This window comes from Pungitius pungitius, chromosome 3 (assembly GCF_949316345.1).
Source record: "Pungitius pungitius chromosome 3, fPunPun2.1, whole genome shotgun sequence".
NCBI classification, from domain to species: domain Eukaryota; kingdom Metazoa; phylum Chordata; class Actinopteri; order Perciformes; family Gasterosteidae; genus Pungitius; species Pungitius pungitius.
Window position 1 is genome coordinate 18,978,481 of NC_084902.1, and position 13,231 is coordinate 18,991,711.

At 40.9% G+C, this 13,231-nt stretch overlaps 1 protein-coding gene across 3 annotated transcripts in view; it reads right to left on the bottom strand.

Annotated features, from left to right (window-relative positions):
- bcas3 (BCAS3 microtubule associated cell migration factor) overlaps positions 1-13,231 on the bottom strand; it is a 260,468-nt gene that overhangs the window by 233,814 nt on the left and 13,423 nt on the right. The gene's annotated exons all lie outside the window — the stretch shown is intronic.

A 13,231-nucleotide genomic window follows, 5' to 3' on the forward strand; every position in this document is an offset into this window, starting at 1 on the left:
CAATTTATGATAATCTTTACTAATGACCAACAGGCAGTATTGGTCAGATTGGCTGAAGGGAGAAGGTACGTTGATTTTCTTGCAAGGCCATATTAACCTATTTTTTCCTATTGGAGCTGATAAGATTGCCTAGATGCAAGAAATGCATTACTTTTCTTTGAGTGGAATAAACTGACTACAATTGCAACTTGTCTTGCTAACATGTGCTACGAACAAAATAATCTGCAGATGCAGGACCTTGATTGCAAGCTTCAGCCGATACAGGGACTCCATCACCAAGGACTGCCTACACACGCACACTGAAGGCAGATCTTTCTTCTTAACGCACACAAAAGGCGGGAACACATCTAAAAGCTAAGAAGATATAGCTGCTGCAACAATATCCAACATGAGGAAAAGCCCCCTTGAAGTTCATGTGCAGCACAGGCAGTGTGTGTGTGTGCGTGTTTGAGTGCACTGCTTGGATGTTAGCACAAGTGTGTTCCTCACTTCTGTCCCAGGCAATACATACTTGAGATGATAGAAGAGGTTCCACAGAAAGAAAGTTTCAAACAATCGCTGATTTGTGTTTCCGTCCTCATGTCAAAGGTCCTGCACAGCTTCCATTACCAATCAAAAGCACAGACATTAAGATAAATCCAAACATTTCACCTAACGATAATTTACTTTTAGGCGGCTGTATCATCGATTGCATCATTATCAGAGTCCGATCAATCTAATTCAAAGCTCTATCCCGAAAAATGGGCCTCTAGAATTGATTCAAAGGGACCATGATAACCCACTATTATAGAATCAAAATGGCACAGGGTTCAATTGTTTTGCTTTTGCAGTATTTTAACAAATGACCCAGTTCTAATGGAGGCAATGCGGGTCAGATGTAATACGATTTCCTGATGCTGGGGACGTTGGAGCGTAGGTTGAAAGCAAGGCTAAATCACAATTATCATTATGGATCATGGCGGGATGTCAGTCCTTGCACATGTTAAGGTGACGCCGGGCACCATTCCCCAGCTCAGTAACAGGCCTATTATGATGGCCCTATTAGATCAATGTGTCAATTACTATTACTCAAACTGGCCCCTGGGTCTGAAAGGATACAAAAAGAGGGAGATGGAGAAACGGAGGCTCGCCTCATTTACTTCCTCCGATAGGACAAGAAGCTATTGAAATTGAGCAGAAAATGGAGTGGCCCTGCTAGACTCACAATGCACAAAATATTTAATGCTTCCATTAAGTTAAACTGTTGACGCAAAATCCAATGTCAGAAATTGAGATGACGTCACATCATAAGGGTAGATCCTCAGAAACACAGACATCTGCCTGACATGTAGTGCAGACATTTTAATACACAGCTATTTAAAGCTACTTTAAAATTCAAAGTCATCAGAATTTATCCACAATAGCTGTAGAAAACCTAAAAAATCAAATTTTGAGGATTTTAAATCAAAAAGATGTAAACCTCCCAATTAGACATTTCCATTGGTGAGTTCCATAAGTAGGAGTTCCAGCAAACCTTTGCTGTATGGCTCATTTTTGAGTCTGACAAAACATTTTTTAATGTGACATTTAAAGCACATCTTAGTCTTAATTTTCTTCATGCAGCTAGTGACAATGGTCATTAAGGCGCTTATCTATTGTGCAATCGTCATCAATCCATTCTGTGTACTTCCTTGAAACATTTTAATTGATTTTAATTTACAAATCAATGCTGCACTTACACCATGAGGTCTTTCCCTCTTACTAAGAGAACTTTTACAAGTTCCCACAAATATGAACGGCAGTTACATGGTGTGGAAATACTAAACAAATATTCACTTTAACAAGTTTGTCCAACAATCATCATCATTTGTATTTATAAGTGTTCTGGAGCTTTTTATCACCTTGACTTTCACAAGATTACGGGTTTTTTCTTTCTCTCACTCTCGGCTCAGACCTAGTCACCCCGCCCCCCATGAACAACAAATGCAAGCCGCATCAGACCCGGATGGGGGGCTGAAGGGAGTCGGAGTGATTCCTGCAAGCTGCAAGCATTAGTGGGAAAGTAATTAGGGTAAAAAATTCAGCCACAGATGCATGTCTGCAGAGCAGTTGGAAATACATTTCCTTCACTACAGAGAACATTCTATGGCTACGATGACCAGTATGCTTAATGTTTTACAGCATCTAGCTAAAAGTGAGAAATGTTCAATGTGAATTTAAATAGGAAAAACTACAGCAGACATAATATCAACTTGAACCTTACTGTAGGAACTAGCGAACAACAACAAAAATTGCACACATGCGAATGTAATTAAAGACAAAGTCAATGTCAATAAATCCAACTTATTCCCTCTTTGTTTGTATGCTGGGGAGTGGATATTAATATTCATTACCCAAATCAAAGCTCGCATTAGATCCAATATTATCGGTTTTCTCCTTGTGCCAATGTTCTGTCAGAGTTAAGTGGAAGCACTTGAAATATCTGGTCATGGAGGATTTTGTTCTTCTGCTTTGGCATCTTTAGCTGTATGTAGAAATGTATTATATAATTTCTTTGCTTCCTATCTGCTTGTGCATAAGGATACAGGCTCAAGCCAGGATACATACATGTGTTACAATGCAAAAAACTTAAATGATTAAGATTAAATGAAATGATTATTTCCTCAGGCTCTTAAAGCCCACTTTCCAAGCCCCATCATAGAATACTAAGGGAATGGGTAAAATAAGGGCCAGTATCTATCAAACGTCTAAGAACCAAAAGATAACACAGCAGAGACACTGACTTCCGGCAGCCGAGGGATGACACTCATGCATTTAGCATGAACTCTGATGACCTACCGTAGCTTTTCGGACTATTGTGGTTTACAGTTTGAAATGGTAACAATAAAACATTGTGCAGGCTTCATTCATGCAGGCTGCACTAATTTACTCCACTATTTACTTTATGTTATAAAAATATATATTTTTGCATCATCAACAGCGGGTAAAATAAGTATTGAACATTTTCCTCAGTAAATATATTTCCAAAGGAGCTATTGACATGGAATTTTCACCAGATGTTGGTAACAACATCTGGTGAAAATAAATCTGGTAAAACATACATACAAAGAAACCAAAACAAAGAAGTTCAGAAATAAAGTTATGTGTAATAATGTGAAATGACATGGGGACAAAGTATTGAACACATGAAGAAAGGGAGGTGCAAAAAGGTATGGAAAGCCAAGACAACAGCTGAAAACTATCAGTAATTAAAAAGAAATCCAGACCCTTGTCAGTGCAAATTAATATCAGCTGGTTCAGTCCCAACTGATGGCCTACAAAAAGGTGTCATTTCCAAGGTGTCACACAAGACACATCCCATGGTGGGTAAAAGCAAAGAGCCGTCTCAAGACCTTTGCAACCTAATTGTTGCAAAACACAATGATGGCATTGGTTATAGGCGCATTTCTAAGCTTCTGAATGTTCCAGTGAGCACTGTTGGGGCCATAATACGGAAGTGGAAAGACAGTCATTTCACCATGAATTTGTTTCGACCATGTGCTCCTCGCAATATTTCTGACAGAGGAGTGAAAAGAATGTTTGCTGCACAACATTTGGAAAAGCCAGTGAAATACTGGGAGAATGTAGTGTGGTCAGATGAGAGCGAAATTGAACTTTTGCATACCATAATAAACACCATGTAGAAGAAATGGCACTGCTAAAGCTGCTAGAATGGCCCAGCCAATCACCTGACTTAAATCTTATTGAAAATCTATGGAAAGAACTGAAGATCAAGATTCATAGACGAGGCCCACGGAACCTTCAAGATTTGAATACTGTTTGTGTGGAAGAATGGGCCAAAATCACACCAGAGCAATGCATGCGACTAGTTTCTCCATACAGGAGGAGTCTTGAAGCTGTCATTACCAACAAAGGCTTTTGTACAAAGTATTGAATAAATATCAGTAAGCATGTTCAATACTTTTTCCCTGTGTCATTTCACATTATTACACATAACTTTATTTCTGAACTTCTATACTTATTTCACCCGCTCTATATTGACCATGTTTAGTACGGTAGTTTCTCAGGTTAGCCTACTAGCACGTTTAAGGTTCAACCAATCCAAAAAATTGACCAGATATTCACCTAAATTCGATACAATTTGAGGGAGACATACATTTTTAAACTTTGGATAACCAAAGAAGGAAGGCTGCACGGTAACTGCACAGGAATCCTTTCAATAGGTGCCGAGATAGTTGAATGAAGCAAACAAGTTGACCTACTAGTGGTGAAAAAGAAGAGCGTGTGGGTACAAAGTGGTGGACAAGCCTTTAAGCTCAATGGCATCATTAAATACCTCTCTGCCCTCTGCCAGAACACCTAATCCATCAGCGCCAAACAGTGATATCACCTCTGGAGCTCTTCTCCATTCCCACATTTTTAATACACCACCCAAATGTAGGACCGGTTTATACTCTGCGACGTTGGAAAAACTTCCGCTAAATACCGACGCTCTCCTTCACTTTCAAAAAACATTGAAGAAAATTACATTAGCACAGCCACATACTTTGTTAGATGTAAAAGTAAAGTTTAAACTCTAGCAAAATACAATATTAATTGCTCTGACCACAGAGGTCTGTCATAACGAACGGGGTTGTAATAAAGGTTTGAAAAGTCAATACTAATCATTCAGCTTGTCCGGTGTGTTTATGTGCACTGCTTCCAGTCCTACGGAGTTTAATCTGACTTCCCATTTGAAGGGGGAAAACTGGCGAGGCAGAACACATTTTCGACAGACATTAAACAGACGTGCAAGTCAAAATAAACGCTTGTGAGTGAAGCCTGAGCCCTGCGGCTCTGCCTAGGCACTGAACGAGTGTGTGTGTAGTGCAATGGAAAGGGGGGGGGGGAAGAAAAGCGGAGGACCAGATTACAGTCACTCTCATTTCCACACAGGGACACAACAAAGGGATGAAGAGTGTATTGTATTCTGGTGTGACTTCCCTCATGAACATCAAGACCATCCTCTACATATGGGTGTCAAACTCATTTCAGGTTCGGGCCAGATCCGGTTAAAATCCTAGTGGTAGGTAGTGCTGACGATCCAACGTGCTTTTCACATTGATCAAAGCACCAAGCGGGTGCACATCACATCTTAAGCCTAGTATATGCTTCTGCGTTTTCAGAGAAACCCAAGGACACGCAGACAGAAAGCTGTGATTGGTCTGCTAACTACATCCTTTCCGGAGTCTCACATTTCCGGTATCATAGCGTAATTCCACCATTATTAAAATTACGATTTTGTACCAAGAAATCCATAAATATGACCACTGTTAAAACCAGTCATTGGCAGACTATAAAGACTGAGATCTGTCTCCAATTCATGAAGGTGTCAATGCAAGAGAAGGAACCACTAGCAAAACTGACCAAACAGCAGAGGATTGGTCAAATCAACAGTTTGGTACATTCTTAAACAAAGTAATGTACTGGCAAGCTCACGAACACCAAAAGGCCCAGAAGACCACAGAGACATCTGGAGTGAATGATTTCAAAATTCTTTCCTTAGTGAAGAAAGACCCGTCACAGAATCTAAAAGTCAAGAACACTCTGGAGGGGGTAGGCGTGTCATTGTCAAAGTCTCCAATCAGGAGACGCCTTCATGAAACGTAAACACAGAGGGTTGAAGACAAGGTGCAAAACCCTAGGAAACACTGAAGTACAGCAAGGCCACATCAGACTTTGCCAGAAAACAGTATGAACATCTTAACTGAACTGCTAACATCGTGTTTTATGTTATAGTCATTGAAAGAGTTGAAAGTCTACACTTAAACCACATTGTCTAATTCAGTTCAAATCATAAAGAGGCACCATCTTGAAGAATGGTGTCACAGTGGTTTAAATGAGCCAAACATTTCTAAAAACGTGAGGCTGCTACTTAAAGACCTTGTAACTAGCATCTCTATTCTAGCCAAATATGTCATTTTTGTTGAATGTCGATACCATTTTTACATCAGTGCCATACCAACATTTCAAGCTCTGAAATGAGTGCAGCATCACAACAAACCATGATGAAAAATAGTGCAAGTACAAATTAAATATACACAGTCCCTTCCCCAAGTCCCTGGTGGCAGCATCTAGCTCTCGCACGCACGCACGCACGCACGCACGCACGCACGCACGCACACGGCGTGGATTGGATACGTGTCCACGTGCCTTTGTGTGGTCGTAATGTGACAGTGAAGAACACCATAACCTCATGGTGGATAAAAAGCATCACTTCTCCTAATCCCCTTAATCTGCTGGATTGTTTCATACAAATGCTTGATGATTTCCATTTAATACACTTTAGGAGACTGTTACATCCTGTCCATAGAGCAAAAACATGTAACACAAGGGCTTAGTGCCACAGTGGGCTTTTCGCCATCAAAAGTGTTTTTGTGTGTGTGTCTGTAAGCTAAGTGGAATTTTCTGCTTCCAACCATGTAATTAAAAGCGGTGAACAGGATATTGAAGCGGATGTAAATATAGGTGTTCAGCAGGATAAAGTCTGTTTGTCCTTCATATTACTTTGATTTTGCTTGGCATTCATTGCCATTGAAAGGGACAGGAAGTGGCAGATGGAGGCAAAAGTGACGATGAACTAAGGTAGCATAACAATGTGTTTAGTTGAAGCACAGCACAAGAAAGTAAAGGTGACTTTACACAAATTATGCATAGGGGAACTTTTTGGGCTACTTCTCCAATTCAAATGCAAAGAAAAAGAGACAGAAATAGTCTACAGCCTATAGAAAGTCTTAAATTGACTGGGCTGTGTAATGATCATCTCAATAAACTGCCATCTTTATTTCCTGTAAAATCATACCGGATTAAGGCAAAAAAAAGCTCCCGACTGGTTTAACAGAGTTAAAGGGACATTAGGGGAAGAGAACAACAACAGACACGAAGACGGCTCTAATTGTGAGATCGGCAGCTCGTTCCTTTCAAAGGGCTGCGATGACTTTAAAAAAACGTATCAATTACTGTACAAATGATGAATGTGATCTCAGTGGGACTACCTGCTACTGTTAAAACACAGCAAATCTGAAATGAGCAATGATTATAAAACAGATTCATTGACTTTCAATGTTTTGTTTTAATTATTTGTACTATATTAGCAACAAATGGAAGCCATGTATTAAATGATGTCTTCAAAAACACAGAGAATGAATAACAATATAACATTGTTTGATAGAATAGATTAAAAAAAAAATATATGCAAAAGAATTGCAGAATTAGAAAGTAAGTGCTCGGTTGCAATCGTACCTCAAGGATTCGGTGACAGAGTGTGTGTATGTGTTTGTCTTCTTAAAGAAGAGATGGAATGTTATATTTTGGTTACAAAGTTTTAAACGTGGTTGTCAATGAGAGGATAGAAGTGTGAATCCACTAACTTTAAAGAAGCCCAGAGCCTGCACACGTCGTCTGTCAAGCCCGAGGCTGTCCTCATTCAGGAGTTGACACTGAGCCACTATAACCACACTGCACAAGTGGTTAGCCTTGCATAGAACAGACAAACCGGTATCACACCCCGTGTGTTCAGTGGCAGCGTGAAGGAACAGACAGCCTGGCTGTATGAAAGTTTTACAGGAGATCATAATGAGGATTGAGAATAGTTGGTTTTTATTAGGCCAAGAATGTGACATGAATTTTGAAATCCTCCAAAACATTGTCAGACTGTATTATTTGACTAAAGATGCTCAAACACTAGGTTATTTTTTTAAATTACATTTCAGGATCCAACATTTACTATATGAAAAGCAAACATTTTGGAGCATCTCAGATAGTCACACAATAACGAACTAACAACTAGAAGAAAACACTGTCAATGTGTATCATATCTCAGGCTTTCTAGAGAATATTGTGATGAGCGTCCCAAGCCCAGGTTCAGAAGGAACAAAGAGGCCCCCTGGAGAAGACGTAAGGCTAACCCTCTTGTGTGCCATTCTCTCTCTAGAAAGCAGCGAGTGACCCGACGGAACCCCTGGAGCACTGCACCGACTCCCCCACAAGCGGATTCACCACGAGCACCAGGGCCCACAAAACCTCGCAAGCTGGACCTCTGGATCTCCTAATTAACTCTATGGTTGTAAATAAACCTTGCCCTCCGGGGACTTCACTTGAGCTCTTGTGTAGTGTGTTCCTTCCACCCCGCCACAATATGCATTAGCCTGCTAATAACAAATTCAAGACAAGTCGTAGTACTGTGCTGGTAATAAAGTTTGAAAAAAAAGAGGGGTAAAGAAAGTAAAGCCAATATTCATACAATACAGCAAAGAAATTGCTTTTCTTAGCAGGCCCCTCGTATGGTTTTCCCATTTGGCTCATTTGATCCCAGTTTAGTTAATGCCGCCGTGATGTAATAGGTTAGTAGTAGACCAGCAGGCTATGCATAACCTGGACATTTGAGACTTGGAACTTACATAAAGTGTGCTTCACTAGGGTTTCATTCATACGGTGCTTTAATCTTCTGCAGTATTTTAAAGGGATGTTCCTAATCAAAATCTTCATACATGGATAAAGTCAAGATAGCGATGGTAGCAGCTACACTAGCAGACAACAATGTATTGGAGCGTAGTGTGGAGCTGAAGACCTCTGGGTTGTGCTTACTAAGCCGGTGGCTAGGGAACACTTTACTACAACAGGTAGTAAATGATGTGGGAGGGAGGAGCTGCAGGTTGAATTGAGAAGTTAGTCATAAATATAAAGACGGGGAACATTGGGAAGCCGCACGCCCTGTTAGGTCCAGCCAGCGCTAGCAGGTGGATTATCAGGGCGCAAGTCAAGCCAGTTGCACTTGCTGCAGTGGCCTTATTCCTCTTGGTCTTATTTCTGATGTGTCAGCTTTTGTGTCTGAAGGCCTGTGTTCATGGTGGTGAGTGCTATAAAAGGAACCGGTAAAATTACAGAAGGATACCAGGGCCATCTTTTTTAACTTTGTGTGATGTGCCGTCTTTTCCACTGTCTTCTAAGCGTAGTGTGTTGTTTAAATGACTTGACACATTTCATTGCAATCTTCATAATTCTGAAAGTGATTAAAACCGGGGCTCCCTATTTCACTTCGGGTTGCTTAAGTTGAAACATAATCAGGCATACTCAATGGTTATTATCAATGTTTCATCAAACCATCCTGAAGAAAAACGTCAGGTAATAGAAAGGAACATAATATTTGCTCCAATAGCGCTTCTTCAAGCTGGGACTCCCCCTGCATGGTTTGCTACTGATCACTGTAGTGCAAATGGGGTAAATAAACCAGGCCTTCATCCATTGAGACCTACAGAGGAGCTTGTGGGGATCAGGTGGGCTTAGCCCATTTTGTCAGTAAATTTGAACTCAAATGATATTGACAATACAACTCTGTCTCCAGAAGCTAAAGAGATTTCATCTTTTAAAATTCCCTTTGGTCCATGCTCTGATTCAGTGATGAGTTTGGGGCTGTGGAATGCACTGGTGACCTTTCACAGTCTAATGGATATGGTTGTGGTTGGGCCAAACCTGGGCTGTGCAGCTTCATGACTTGGTGATCTACATGATGAGCAAGAAACTTGTTTCTAGCACATTGGGAACATGTTTGTTCAACTTCATGATGGACACCTTCCCTGAAAAGAGAACCATGGTTCTGTGATGGATATACAGTACAGTTCTCAATATCTTTATTCTGAGAAAGGAACCCAAAATGTGAACGTTTAAGTGATAACTTTTTAAATGGTCTACACTGGGGCTGGGCAAGATACTGGTATCAGATTTCCTTAAGGTATAAGTTTTCCACATACCGTTAAACCATAACAACTGATGTTTCTCTTCGGCAGGCAGCATAATTTGTTTTTACACCTCACCACCCAGCGTATAGGAGTCGGAGCTACTTGTCTGACTTGTATAATATAACCATGACTCCCATCTCTACAACATTAATAACCACAACTAACGCTCCTTAACAGGGTAAAATACCACTACACAGCAGTTTGTGACGCAAACAATTTGTAACACTTAATTGTACATTTAGAAAATTACACCGCCAAACTGAATCCTGGGTACAGGTCAAAACAGGAGGGGTTTTGGTAAGCCACAACAGCTAACTCCCTGCCCAGTAGCGTGCTAGTTGACCAGTGAGCAACAATCAATGAATAAATGTGTTTACTCAACAAAAGATCAAAAAATACCGTGACATACCAGGATACCATCAGAATCTTACAAAACACTGAGGTGAAATGTCACGGCTCAGCCCTAGTCTAAACAGTTCATCATGTACTAGCTTTCCAGATGGACAGGTTGCTTTCCGTTTTTGTAGTCATTCATGTTTGGATATCCACTATAGTTAGTTTTTATTTACATATTTTTGAAGGCACAATCCACAATAGGCGGCGGCATCTGTACGCCGAATGTGCCCCACGTGGCCCTACAAACACTTCCCACATCTTGCAGTCTCGTGCTCGTGGAGGCTTCCAGCAGGCATGAGGATGGCTCGTAGTTTGCTTTTGTTCAGTTATTCACATACCCTCCTTTACTGACTACACCTCATACTGGTTGTTTCACGTTTACAATTGCAATCAAAATCATTCGACCCCCATTGCATTAGGTCATTTGGCCAAATATACAAAGGGACAAAAAGGAGGACAGTGGTGATATGGAGCACTCTTTAAAATAATTGCTCATGATATCTGCTAACAATATCAATCTTTATTAGCAAAACCCTGAAATAGCGAATTCAGTAGTAATCTGTATGGTGAAAGACGACTATAAAGGCAAAACGAAAAAAGAACCACATCCTCTAAGCATCTGGAGATGTTATGAGGGAGTATCTTGTAGGTTGGAAATGTCACTGACAGTTTCCAAAATCTGGAGAACAAAGCTTGGTTATTCATCAGTGAACTTTTGCCCAAGAAGCGTGTGCTCTCCGACACCCACAAGCAGTTGCGTTTCCCCTGTCTCGGCCATAAAATGTACATTTGTTTAGAGAAAGCAGCCTTAAGTCTCTCACAATTGTAATACCTATGGAGGCAATTAAAATTAATGAAAATAATAACAGCAAGGAGGGAAAGCGTGCATAAATCCTTTCCAGAAATATAAGCAGTCATACCAATGGTCTGCAATGGCACCAGCATTCTTCACTAATCCACAAAGCCCAACGGCACTAGTGCAAAGACTGAAAGGGACCCATATGTAGCTTTAATGTAGCTTTGCTGTCAAGAAAATCACTGGATCCATACATTGTTTGGACTTAAGGCATAATCCTTTCCATTGATAAAATTATGGTGAGTGTGCCTGACTGGAAATCCACAAGTATAGGGCTTCGGCACACATGCTTTTCCCTTCTCTGGTTTTCCTTTAATTTGCAAATCTTGTAATCTAAGCCTAGAGCTGACTGAACCAACTTCTAAACCAGCAGCGCTGTAGCGGCCAAGGCTTCAATCTGTTTTTCATTTAAGTGTCAAGACGGCATCCTTTTTGGTGGTTAACAAACGCTGTTATTTCAAAATGATTATATGCTAAAAATTGTGTGAGGACCTTAGTAACTTTATAAACAGGCCCGATGGAAAGTACTCCGCCGCACCCGGAAGCCTTTTTCCCTCTCGTCTTTGACCGAAGTGTTATTTACCAGGCACTTCTGTAGGGGGAGGATTTGGGCTGTGCCATCCAGCCAGAGGTCAGGGTTTCTGCTTTTCAACACGCCGCATGTTTTTAGCATTAGTGTCTAGCGACGCCTGAAGTAGTCGCCAAACCGTCAAAGCGCTGCCCGCTCAGTGTCAGCGAGGACATCGGAAAAGCAGAAGCAACGGCGTATCAGAGGGAGAAGAGGGGGCCAATCCCTGGAAAACATCAAGAGGTCGGCCTCCACCACGGCCCAGTTAAAGAATGACTTCCTTATTTAATTTCCCAACAAGGATATATTGAGTTAGATTCTGTGTTGCATAAGTATGAATCGGTGAGTACAAGATGGCTTGTGATCTGTCTCTTTTTAAATTCACTTTCTTTCACATAACATCCCCAGTCCCAGCTGTGGGCATCCCAGGGACCCACACATCTATATCTCCTTCCCGTCTGCCGGGGGGGGGGGGGGTTCAGGTGCCGCTTGCATGCAAACCGTCGCACCACCAGAACACCATGAATCACAGTCAGTAAGCCCACATGACTGGCTCAGCCCCAGCCGGGTGCATGTGAAGGGTTTATAACAAGAAGTTGGGTGTCCTTTGATGCCTCTTATTATTAACAGAAAATCACTTTCAGATGTAGGATTTGTACATGTAGGTCATTGCAAAGAGAGAAGCACCCCCACCAGTGCTGGTTAAAGATCAAACATTGTGACAACGGTCGTTGATTCCAACAACACATTGAGTTTGGTTGCTTTGCTTCTTGTTTCCTAGCAGTTTGTGTTCTCTTAAGATAATCCAAAACCACGTCACTTTATTAGGTCACCCATACAGTTCTTAAATGCTATCCATCACATTGTAGGGCAGTCATGGTTACACACACACACACACAAATGATCCAAGAAGCTAAATCTAAATTAATAAGTACTTTTAGATGAACAATGGTTCGAACTATGAACTGTGGACTCTGAAGTTGTATATAAGTTGTATCTGTAACTTTAAACGCATTGATTTGGTTTTACAGTCGCTGGCCTACACGCCTCTTGTGGTGAAGCCATAAGTCATCGGTAAATTACTGGATAATCATTTACACCTCATACAAATGCAGTGCATCCGGAACTTTTCCACTCAGTATGTGGACATACTAAATGTTTCTTTGGCATACATACTATAGTAGTTTGGGTATTGATAGGTTGATTGAGGTGTGAAATTGGCAGCACAGATTTCACTGAAAATAGATCTGTGCTTTAAATTCACACATGATCCGTTGGAGAAAAGTCTCTGATAAACCCATCCTGTTTCCGGCGCCAATCAAAACACAAAGTTGGACTCTAGCTGAAGAACATAGTGGAGCATTTAGTAGACAGATATTCTTGTCAAGGTTTTGTGGGAAACAAAATAGTTTAAATGTATAGGGATCATCGGACTTCCATTTCTCAAGTGGACATAAACAGCTTCCTCTGTCTGCCAGATGTGCAGATGGGAAATTCTTTGTCAACACATTCACCATACGTTATGAAGTGACAACACAACCGTGCTGTTTCAGAGCTTCTTTCATGAGGGACAATGACGTCAAAATAAAAATTTTGTTTTTCTCATTGCTCCTGCCGTTTTCCAAATGTCAGCTGTAATAATCTTGATAATAGTCC